The following is a 12,751-nucleotide window of genomic DNA, read 5'->3' as shown; positions in this document are numbered from 1 at the left end:
TGTACCTTCATATTGTGTATGCTCTACTGAATATTGCACATTGGTTAGAGAAAATATTACACATGATGAAGGGGAATATAATCACAGGATAACGGATAGGGAGATGTACCAAAGATAAACATGAAGTTTTGGACAGACCATTTCACACTGTATACAGATGGAATAAAGGATACTATGCTTAAGTTCTACTCCAATGATCCTTGGGGCTATATAGACCCCTCTCTGAGGCCCTATTTCTTCTTATGGGGCCACATATATTGTCCCTCTCTGTTGAGTTACATGTTGATCCTGAGACAGCAGTAAAATGCTGACCTCGTCTGCTCTGCAGACCCGCCTGATCCATCCTGATGCCCTACGTCTGGCTGGAGTCTCATCACTTCGCTCCTGTAGAGGACGGCCCCATATGGACAGTTGAAAGTCGCACCTGGAAGATGCTCTGGACACTTACAGTAATGCATTTATGTCTGAGGACGACAGTTGATTTGCTAACTTTAGGACTGCAGTTGTCATGAACAATTTTGCACTCAAGTCTCCATCGATGAACAGTTTATAACTTCAACAAAACAGACTTCATGCTAAAACTATAATGAATTTTCTGGGCTACACAATTGTACTTTGTGACTATATAGGACACAGTTATAGAAGCAAGTTATTTATAATCACGCTATCTGTTATCACCCAAATGAGGATGGGTTCCCTTTCGAGTCTGGTTCCTCTCAAGGTTTCTTCCTCATGTCGTCTGAGGGAGTTTTTCCTTGCCACTGTCGCCAAAGGCTTACTCATTGGGGATAGATTAGGGATAAAATTAGCTCATGTTTAAAGTATTTAATTTTCTGTAAAGCTGCTTTGCGACAATGTCTATTGTTAAAAGCACTATAAAAATAAACTTGATTTGAAACCTGACTTTATATATATACATCTAGGTACAGAAATTTGATAGTCTGATAGTACAGATGCTTACTTCAGTTGTGTTTGCTGTTCAGTTCAGTGGTGTTTGGTCTCTTCAAAAATTTAGTATTCAGTTTTTTTGTGTCACGTCATGCTGTTGACAGCAGGTAGGGTCCTTTGTTCAATCCTGAGCTCCAGTTACTGTCTGTACTGCATGTTCTTATAGTGTTTTTTTTCTCATGGTACTCTGGTCTTTTCCCAACTCTTGACAACATGCTCTTATGGGGAGTTTAAATTAAATGTGTAAATTGGACTGGGATCTTTTCCATTATCTTATCTTGCACCCAGTCTTTCTTGGATTTACCTGCAATTCACACTAATGTGCCAGTATAATGAACTTAGTGAAGATGAATAAATGAATAATCATTCTTTAGGATATTCTTGTCAAGACCCTTGTGACTTCACTGTTTTGTGTCTTTTTTTTCACCCCATCTACTACCTAGTGTCATGCCTTCATGTGCTCAAGCCTGGCACAGGTAGAACGCGCCCTTCCCTTATGAAAATTAACCATGGTTTTACTATGAAAACTAACCATGGTTTTACCATGGTTTATAGTTATTCATGGTTTTCATGGTTTTTTGGGTAACCATGAAAACCATGGTGCATTTTACCTCAATGTTCACTTAAATTTTTAGGTTCTAAGTAAATGTTAATGTATCTGGGCTGTTAATCGAGATCCTTCTCTACAGCATTGACTGTTGGACGAAAGCATGGTAATACTACAGTTAGTGCATCCTTTTAAAAACCATACTATCCCTTTTAAACTAATGTTGTAGTTACTATGACCTATTACACATACAACTATGATGCTACCACAGCTACTGCAGTACTATGGATAAACCACAGTAATGCTATGGTTGGTTCATAGTACTTAGAATCACCATGAAATACCATAGTAGATCCATGGTTACTACCATGGATGAACCATAGTAATACTATGGTTGGTTCATAGTACTTAGAATAACCATGAGATACCATGGTAGAATCATGGTTACTACATAAAAACCATGGTAAAACCATAGTAAACCATGGTAGATTTTCGTAAGGGTTGGGACAAGTCATCATTGCAAACACCCATTGCTGATACTGGTTCCACAGACAATTTGCAAAATATTGTTTATTGTCACTGTTTGTCCCTAGCCATGTTTAAGTATTCTGTTTTGTGACTCAGTTTAGTGACTCTGCTTTCTGTTTTTTTTCTGTTTTAGTTTCATTTGTGGCGGCACGGTGGTGTAGTGGTTAGCGCTGTCACCTCACAGCAAGAAGGTCCGGGTTCGAGCCCCATGGCCGGCGAGGGCCTTTCTGTGCGGAGTTTGCATGTTCTCCCCGTGTCCGCGTGGGTTTCCTCCGGGTGCTCCGGTTTTCCCCACAGTCCAAAGACATGCAGGTTAGGTTAACTGGTGACTCTAAATTGAGCGTAGGTGTGAATGTGAGTGTGAATGGTTGTCTGTGTCTATGTGTCAGCCCTGTGATGACCTGGCGACTTGTCCAGGGTGTACCCCGCCTTTCACCCGTAGTCAGCTGGGATAGGCTCCAGCTTGCCTGCGACCCTGAAGAAGGATAAAGCGGCTAGAGATAATGAGATGAGATGAGTTTCATTTGTTTCAGTTTTTGTTTCTCTGACCTTGCCTCACATCTGTAAATAGCTCACCTGTAAAACAAAATATCTTCCCTGCAATTACATCCATCTCTGCGCCACACTCCTGACATCTAGGTCTCCCCTATCACCTGAGACACCTGATGCCACTACTTCTTTTCTAACTGAAAAGGACAACTAACCTCTTCCACAGAAATGCGCTCACACATACCCATTATTTGCTATGTCTCTGACTGAGAAAGGCGACAGAGCATCAAGATTTGAACTTGTGATATTGCTATGGCAGGACAAATGCTATTCTCTTGTGCCATTCTGGCTGTGTCATTTTGAATTTAAATACAACCCCAATTCCAAAAGAGTTGGGATGCTGTGTAAACTGTATATAAAAACAGAATGTGATAATTTGCAAATCATGGAAACCCTATATTTCATTGAAAATAGTACAAAGATAATGTATCAAATGTTGAAACTGAGAAATTGTATTGTTTTTTGAAAAATATATCCATCTATCCATTTTATACCGCTTATCCAGGTCCGGGTTGCAGGGGTAGCAGCCTAAGCAGAGCTGCCCAGACTTCCCTCTCAGCCCAAAGGCAGTGGTATGCCAGGGCCTCTGCCTTTGGCTGCCACCCGAGCCACAATGCACCGGACCCTTACAGTACCTTCTGTGGGTGATCATCCACAAAAGGGTGGTTCCATGTCTTTCATTCAGGCTGGACACAAGCCTGGCCACCAGGCGCTCGCCAACGAGTCCCTCCCCTAGGCCTGGCTCCAGGGTGGGGCCCCAGTATCCCTGGTCTGGGTGAGGGCACTCAGATCTTTGTTTTTCTTCTCATAAGGGTCTTCAGAACTGATCTTAGTCTGCCCTCTCATTTAGGACCTGTTTGCCTTGGGAGACCCTGGCAGGGGCAAATGGCCCTGACAACATAGCTCCTAGAATCACTGAGGCACTCAAACCCCTCCACCACATTAAGGTGGCGATTCAAGGAGGAGTGAAAAATATATGCTCATTTTGAATTTGATGTAAGCAACATGTTTCAAAAAAGTTGGAATAGGGGCATGTTCACTGCTGTGTTGCATCACCTCTACTTTTAACAACACTTGCTGAAAGAAGGAAGGCTTTCACTGAAAAAGGTTTTATCTGGATGGCAGCATATTTCTCTGAAATGTGTATATATCATTCAGCATTAATGATGCCTTTCCATATGTACAAGCTATCCATGTCATGTGCACTAATGTTTTTTTTCCCAAACCCATAACTGCCCAGTACTGCAAACAATTCTGCCCAATCCTGCTCTCTTTTACAGACAGTTTGATAAATCACTCTTGCACCCACAGAAAGTCTGAACAATGGCTCTAACTGCAATATATATTTCTGTCTGTATCCATCAGTGATTGTAATTAATTTTGATTGTTATGCTAACCAAAATACAACCCCGATTCCAAAAAAGTTGGGACAAAGTACAAATTGTAAATAAAAACGGAATGCAATAATTTACAAATCTCAAAAACTTATATTGTATTCACAATAGAACATAGACAACATATCAAATGCCGAAAGTAAGACATTTTGAAATTCCATGCCAAATATTGGCTCATTTGAAATTTCATGACAGCAACACATCTCAAAAAAGTTGGGATGGGGCAATAAGAGGCTGGAAAAGTTAAAGGTACAAAAAAGGAACAGCTGGAGGACCAAATTGCAACTCATTAGGTCAATTGTCAATAGGTCATTAACATGACTGGGTATAAAAAGAGCATCTTGGAGTGGCAGCAGCTCTCAGAAGTAAAGATGGGAAGAGGATCACCAATCCCCCTAATTCTGCGCCGACAAATAGTGGAGCAATATCAGAAAGGAGTTCGACAGTGTAAAATTGCAAAGAGTTTGAACATATCATCTACAGTGCAAAAGATCATCAAAAGATTCAGAGAATCTGGAAGAATCTCTGTGCATAAGGGTCAAGGCCGGAAAACCATACTGGGTGCCCGTGATCTTCGGGCCCTTAGACGGCACTGCATCACATACAGGCATGCTGTATTGGAAATCACAAAATGGGCTCAGGAATATTTCCAGAGAACATTATCTGTGAACACAATTCACCATGCCATCCGCCGTTGCCAGCTAAAACTCTATAGTTCAAAGAAGAAGCCATATCTAAACATGATCCAGAAGCGCAGACGTCTTCTCTGGGCCAAGGCTCATTTAAAATGGACTGTGGCAAAGTGGAAAACTGTTCTGTGGTCAGACGAATCAAAATTTGAAGTTCTTTATGGGAATCAGGGACGCCGTGTCATTCAGACTAAAGAGGAGAAGGACGACCCAAGTTGTTATCAGCGCTCAGTTCAGAAGCCTGCATCTCTGATGGTATGGGGTTGCATTAGTGCATGTGGCATGGGCAGCTTACACATCTGGAAAGACACCATCAATGCTGAAAGGTATATCCAGGTTCTAGAGCAACATATCCTCCCATTCAGATGACGTCTCTTTCAGGGAAGACCTTGCATTTTCCAACATGACAATGCCAAACCACATACTGCATCAATTATAGCATCATGGCTGCGTAGAAGAAGGGTCCGGGTACTGAACTGGCCATCCTGCAGTCCAGATCTTTCACCCATAGAAAACATTTGGCACATCATAAAACGGAAGATACGACAAAAAAGACCTAAGACAGTTGAGCAACTAGAATCCTACATTAGACAAGAATGGGTTAACATTCCTATCCCTAAACTTGAGCAACTTGTCTCCTCCAGTGGCGGCTGGTAGTCTTTCAAACAGGGTAGGCTGGGTCGGTTACGATATTTCCAGATTTTAAAAGAAAAAAGAAAAAACACATCAATTTTGCCCATACTCTTGCCTCTGATCTGGCTGATTGTTGGCAGGGTCACAAACTGTGAAATAACAGGTTCTTTTGGCCCATTAGCCTACTGTCCAATATACATGATGGTGGTGTTGGGGGGTATATTTTAACATTTTATATTTTAAAATTGTGGCATGTTGTTTAAAAATTGATCATTATTGAAAGCAGCTCTTTGTCAGGAACCTCAGCAGTAACAGCAGAGTGTTCTGGAATAGGCACAAGCACTGACCTTGGGGAGCCAAACATAGAGCTGGGTGCCACACATTTCATTCAATGACACTGTGGCAGTTCTTGTGTATGGGCAGAGCACAGAAGACGGCAGGACAGAGCTCAGGTTGATAAACCGTTTTATTGTCACACTTTTCAGTTTAACTTAGCTCGAAAAACACAGACAGACACACACACAACAGGCATCTGGTTCGGGGAAGCTCCTCTGCTCTCTGCTCTCCCTCTTTAAATAGGGCGCGGTCACTGGGAAGACACACACAAACACAGGTTAATTGGCGTCAGGTGTAGTGATTCTGCCACTTACCTTCCCTGACTCCGCCCTCCTGTCACAGACCGGCGCTTGACCACGCCCTTGCTGCCACAGACACTTTCCCTATATTTTACTTATTTTGACTGAGAAATGTTTTATTGACAATTTTGATAACCCTTCACTTTTAATCCAGGTCTGTAGTGTGAAATGTTCTCGGCTGTGTTTTTGTTTAAAAATGTTTTCCAAATTGTAGCTGTGTTTAATTCATATCCAGAAAAATATATATTCCAATATAATATACTCAGCATAAACATTTTAAATAGATTCTATATTTTTGGTCCATCCATGACATATTACTAAAGTAGCCTATTTACTGTTGTTGATGTGGGTCACTTGCTGTTAGCCAATTCACTTTCTCATACCAGGAGAGCTGAAAGGAATGAGTATTATTCCCTACCTTTTTCACCAAGTCAGTTTGAGGTGTTGGTCTACCTTGCTCTTTAATTTTAATTTTTTCCTCGAAAGGAAGACTGGCAAATGGCTTCGCCAAAATTAAATCAACAATGCTTGGCATCCGTGCGCAGCTTTCTTTCTAGCTGACTAGCCCCCTCAAGTTCAAGTTCAGTCACTCAAATAAACGAAATTTCTGGAACTAAGATAGCAAACTTGACAACACTATATTTACACTTTATTTACAATGAAAATATATACAAACTAAAAAAGCTGGTAGAAACCGTATGTAATGAATGAAATCGAAATGTAAGCTGATCTCTTACAATACACCACAGCACTTGTGAATCCGCATGGGACTGAACTGAAATTCACCGCTGCCTGTCTATATTTGAAACGAGCTGTCAATCAAAGAAAATATCCGGCCGCTTTCACCAATCACCAGTCTCCTCGTGGAAAGCTTTGCCATGTCCCTCCCACTGTGAGGCTGGGAGTCCTTGGGTGGGCGTTTTCGCAGTATTTGTCCAATAATCGTCTTGCATTTTGATATTGAAAAGCGCATAGCTCCCAAATGCCATTGAAGTCCACTGAGGCTGGGCTGCATCGCGCTGTCACGAGGGGGAAAAACTCACGCACACATTAGGCGAACTGGGGAAAGTTATAACGGAATGATTTCGCACTGTAGTTGGGTTGAGCACATATATTTCTATGATTCTGGATCTGAAATAGCAATGTTATAAGGTCGGCTATAACATAAGCCTAGTGCAATTCATCCTACACGATGTTCGTCATTTTTAGAGGAGGCTGAGCCTCCCTCGTTGTCTTAGAGCAATCGCCCGTGGTCTCCTCAGTCCCTAGACGTTTACAGACTGTTGTAAAGAGAAAAGGGGATGTCTCACAGTGGTAAACATGTCCTTGTCCCAACTTTTTTGAGATGTGTTATTGTCATGAAATTTAAAATCACCTAATTTTTCTCTTTAAATGATACATTTTCTCAGTTTAAACATTTGATATGTCATCTATGTTCTATTCTGAATAAAATATGGAATTTTGAAACTTCCACATCATTGCATTCTGTTTTTATTTACAATTTGTACTTTGTCCCAACTTTTTTGGAATCGGGGTTGTATAAATTGGGAGCCAATGCATACCTTGAGTGTAGAGGCAGAAGAGCCTGAAAGAATCTGGCAGTATTTATCACTAGGACCCAGGGTCCTTTTACTATATGCAACAACTGAGAAAATTCAGTATTCGGGTTTGTAGAGATTGGACATGGACCATCTGATAGTTATTGTTCACACATCTGGCCACAGCTATTGGATTCCCTCAGCTCTTTACAGGCTGCTGAACATGGGACTGCTTTTGTTGTAACATTATAATAATCACTTCCCGTTACAGGCCAACAGAACAGTAATTTGTGGTTGGCTGTTTACAGTGTCAGTCAAATTAATCTTTTTTTTTTTTTACCCCTTTGTTCACAGGGCAAAATGTGATTATTTCCTGTTGATTTGTCTGTTTGTTCTAATTAAATTTGAGTCTTATTGTTCCCAACTTTAAGCACTGCACACCAATGACTACTCTCTTAAATTCAAGGACAGACATGTACCAAATTGGTCATGGTTTAAACATTTACATTTACTACTAAATAAACTAAGATATAACCAACATTTCTACCTGTCAGCTGCAGTTTACTGTGATTTTGTTGGAACACAGTTTCTGATGGGCGGCACGGTGGTGTAATGGTTAGCGCTGTCGCCTCACAGCAAGAAGGTCCTGGGTTCGAGCCCCGGGGCCGGCGAGGGCCTTTCTGTGTGGAGTTTGCATGTTCTCCCCGTGTCCGCGTGGGTTTCCTCCGGGTGCTCCGGTTTCCCCCACAGTCCAAAGACATGCAGGTTAGGTTAACTGGTGACTCTAAATTGACCGTAGGTGTGAATGTGAGTGTGAATGTCTGTGTCTATGTGTCAGCCCTGTGATGACCTGGCAACTTGTCCAGGGTGTACCCCGCCTTTCGCCCGTAGTCAGCTGGGATAGGCTCCAGCTTGCCTGCGACCCTGTAGAAGGATAAAGCGGCTTGAGATAATGAGATGAGATGAGACAGTTTCTGATGATAAAAGTATTTGATTTGTGATGGCCATGTTACATCAGGAGTTCCTGTTCCGAAGCATATAAAACTTAAATTTCATATGCAGATAAACAATGTATTATTGTGAAGGATGACATGCAGATTTTGTTGATGTTGTTGCCATTTGCTTTATATCAAAGCTATTTTTGCACAACAGTCAGACTGTAGATGCTGGTATCTACACCACTTGGGGGCTTGAACAGACAGGCTACAGTGAACAGGTTTTGTCCATATTGAGAGGTGAAAATAGCCAGACTCACTAGCAATAACTAAATGTATGGCTTGCAAGACTAGGCAGGCCTAAATCCTCAAGCAGTGAAAGCTGGGTGCGATTTGCTGGGTGGGATGGTGGGGATCATCCCCCCCTCTGGTTTTTATCTCTGCTGAAAAAAAATCCTCGGGGACAACCCTGTCAATAAAACAAACAAACCAAAAAAAAAAGTTGACATGACAGGCATGTTGTGACACAGTTTTCTATGGTCTACATTGCACTCACTTTCAAAATGACCCGAAGTGGCAGCTTTGATGTTCACGAACGTCCCCAGCAAATAGATACATTGTAGATAATAACAATATCCAGAGTGTGAACGTGGATTTAGCGCCATGAATCACATCCTTACTGATGAGCGCAACAGAATGAATGTATCCACACTGACAGCCTTCTTTTCCTCGCTGTCAATGGGCCAGACGTGCGTTCCTTCCCTGCTGAGAAATTCGCAGAAATGTGGATTAAAGAAGGGCGAAACGTGGCGGATAGCGCACCGACGGGAAAGCAGAAAAGGCCACATGAACTGCGCCATCAGAGCAAACTGTTCATTTAGTATTCATGTATTTCAGTGATTTTCGAGTCACTGTCCATTTAATCCAGAGGGAGAGAAACATCACAGCAACGCGACAAGCAATGCGAACTTTGTTGTGTGTTAGTGTTTGTGTATTTAGTCAGAGAGATAGGAAGATGTGTTCGTTTTCATTTAGTGTTATTCATTTGATATCATCGGATGTTACAGAGCTGTTAGCCTACTGTTACCTTAATTTTGTGACGTTTCATGATTAAAAAAAAAAAAACATCCCCCCTTCTGGTTTTTTGACAAATCGCACCCTGAGTGAAAGTATATATATATATATATATATATATATATATATATATATATATATATATATATACACACTGTAAAAAATGTCCGTAGAATTAACAGTGAATTTATGTAAAATCATGACATAAAAAATTGTAAATACAAAAACAATGTAATACTAAAACAGAATGTGATAGTTAAAATTACATCATTGCCCTGTTAAAAAAATAAAAAAATGTCAGTAGAGGCTCTCCGGCACATTTCGTAAAACTCTAAATCAAATAAAATATCTGTCTAGTAGATCATTGCTTGTAACCATCATTTTGGAGCCACAAAAACCAATAATCGAGAACACTCGCAATTCATTCCTAGATGCTTTTTTATTGTACAATGAATATCTGTAAAATTAACAGTTATGTATTGATTATTGTACATTGAATACCTGTAAAATTTACATTTAGTTATCATTAATTGTACATGGAATCCCAGTGAAATGTACAAGTTATTCTGTAATGTTGTTTACATTTCACTGTATTTTTAACAGGATTATTCTGGCAACCACAGCTGCCAGTATTTTTCCGTAAAAACAACGGATTTATTTTTACAGGATAGATAGATAGATAGATAGATAGATAGATAGATAGATAGATAGATAGATAGATAGATAGATTTTTTTTCCTGGAAAGGTGTGAGTTCATTGGGAAGAAAGTTTTTTTTTTCTTCTGAGAAGTGGGAACAGGGGCACATAGGGCAGCAGCTGGCAACCAGTATTGTTTAATAAGGCATGATATCCACATGATCTATGTACTATAGAACATAATGTGCTAGGGCCAGTCCTGACAAGTTGCCCTTGGTAATTACCCACATCGCCTATGCCAGGGACTGTTAATTCAGCAAGAATAATGTGTGGCACAGAAATAAAGTATCTGCCAGTTTGAGATACAAGTGTGTGTCATATGAAAGGCCACTGAGTACCTGGCTCATTTTATAACTTGATAAATAGTTGATGAAGTTGTGCAATTTATCAAACTCCCAAGAGTCTTTGAACTGTATAATCACTAAAAGACTGAACTAACATACCAAAGTTTTAATCACATCCAGGATTTTTTCCCATTAAATTAAATATTCACAAAGAAAGCAAGTGTCTTGACTGTGAAAACAAAAATAAAAAAAAAGGTTAATTGCTTATTGTAAATTGATGTGCTAGTAACGGGGCAGCATGGTGGCATAGTGGTTAGCACCGTCGCTTCATAGCAAGAAGGTTCCGGGTTCAAGCCCAGCAGCCAATGGGGGCCTTTCTGTGTGGAGTTTGCATGTTGTCCCCGTATCTGCGTGGGTTTCCTCCGGGTGCTCCGGTTTCTCCCACAGTTCAAAGATATGTGGTTAGGTTAACGCGGGGTGGCTTTAGGCTGAGGTGCCCTTGAGTGAGACACCTAACTCCCAACTGCTCCCCGAGTGCTGTAGTATGGCTGCCCACTGCTCTGGGTATGTGTGTGTGCTCATTGCTCACGTGTGTGTGCACATGTGTGTGTTCACTGCTTCAGATGGGTTAAATGCAGAGAGGAATTTTACAAGTGTACATGTGATGAATAAAGTTGTTGTTGTTGTTCTTCTTCTTCTTCTTCTTCTTCTTCTTAACAAATACATTTGCAAAATGAAAAACATTGATCCCAAATTTCATTTAGCGATTACCAAAAGAGTTGCTTGTCTTTTTTGATCTGATTTTAATGAACGGTTTATCCTGTTTATGTTTTTCTAATTGTAGATATACAGTAGGCTATACAGTATGTGTGAATATCTATATTTTGTTTGGCACAGTTATATTCCTTATGTGTTATTTATTATAATCTAATAATAAACAGATCTCATCTATGTTCCTTGGCTCCAAGTTGAACCTTGTGTCCAAAGAGACCATGTACAAAACATCAGCAAGTGAAAATGATCTACTTAAAGAATCAAACCGAGAGAGAACATGTGGCAGGCAGAATAACACCAAGATGTCTTGTGTTTAATTCTCGGATTATTAGTCCTAAATAAGAAGGCATCAAAAACAGTGAACTCGGCACCATATGGTAAAGCAAATGCATTTGTGCAAAAACTAAAAAGGTGACCATTATGCATCTGCTGCACACACATTATCCCATTACCATCACATAGCCACAGCTTTAAGCTATTTCATCCTCCTCTCTTCATTAGCCAAACCTCTCTTCAGAGCATCCCATAAAGACTCCCTTGGGCATGGTTGTGCCCAACTGCTCCTATCGATTGCATGCACACAATTGAGCAGGTGGTTCAGGATGAACTCAGGGCTATGTTTGACATGGGGGTATTGGTGCAGCCTTGTAGTCCTTGTGCCCAACGAAGACAGCCATTTCTATTTCTGCATGAACTGCATGTTTTGAAAAGTAAATGTGGCATATTTGATATACATCATATCATGTAGATGAACTGCTTGATTAGTTGGGCATAACCCATTGTGATTTGACACAGAGCCCCTTGACTCCCATGTCTTGCAAAAAAATTGGCATTTTCCACTCCATTTGAGTTCCACCAATTTATCATACTTCCTCTGGGTTTTGCAAGACCTAGCCATGTTTCAACACACAGAGAACCTTGAAATAGGCAGGACTCATAGCAAACCCAAACAGTGTCTGATTGGACAGGTGTACGGTACGTAGGGTATCTGTGATGCCACTTGGGTCATGGGCAGATGCAGCTCCAAGATTGTTGACAGCAGCAATTACAGCCTGCTTGAGACCCAATACCTAAAAGAAGGTGAGGTAAGATATTAGGGCTGACTGGCTATTATCTCAGACTTCTGCATAATTATATAGATGGTACCTGTGTAATAAAAAGGGAGTACCAGTTGTGGTACAGTGTGGTCATGTCATTTATTATTTTCTGCATACCATGTTGTGTTTTATTCCTTGCTTACACTCAAAAAAAAAACATTGGATTTACTTAACCGAGTTATGGCAACCGGTCCCACGAAACTGTGCTAATTTAGATGTATTGAATACAGTTTTGTTGAGTTTTTCAACACATAACTGTATTCAATACATCTAAATTAACATAGTTTCGTTGGACCGGTTGCCATAACTCGGTTAAGTAAATCCAATGGTTTTTTTTTTTGAGTGTAGGTTGCATTGGTTTGTCTCTTACTGGATGGACAATGACTAATACGCAAGCTCCAGAAACAATTAGAACAGCTCATTATACAAA

This window comes from Neoarius graeffei, chromosome 27, assembly GCF_027579695.1.
Source record: "Neoarius graeffei isolate fNeoGra1 chromosome 27, fNeoGra1.pri, whole genome shotgun sequence".
NCBI classification, from domain to species: Eukaryota; Metazoa; Chordata; class Actinopteri; order Siluriformes; family Ariidae; genus Neoarius; species Neoarius graeffei.
The sequence above is the reverse complement of the archived record's forward strand: the minus strand, read 5'-3'. Positions refer to the sequence as shown.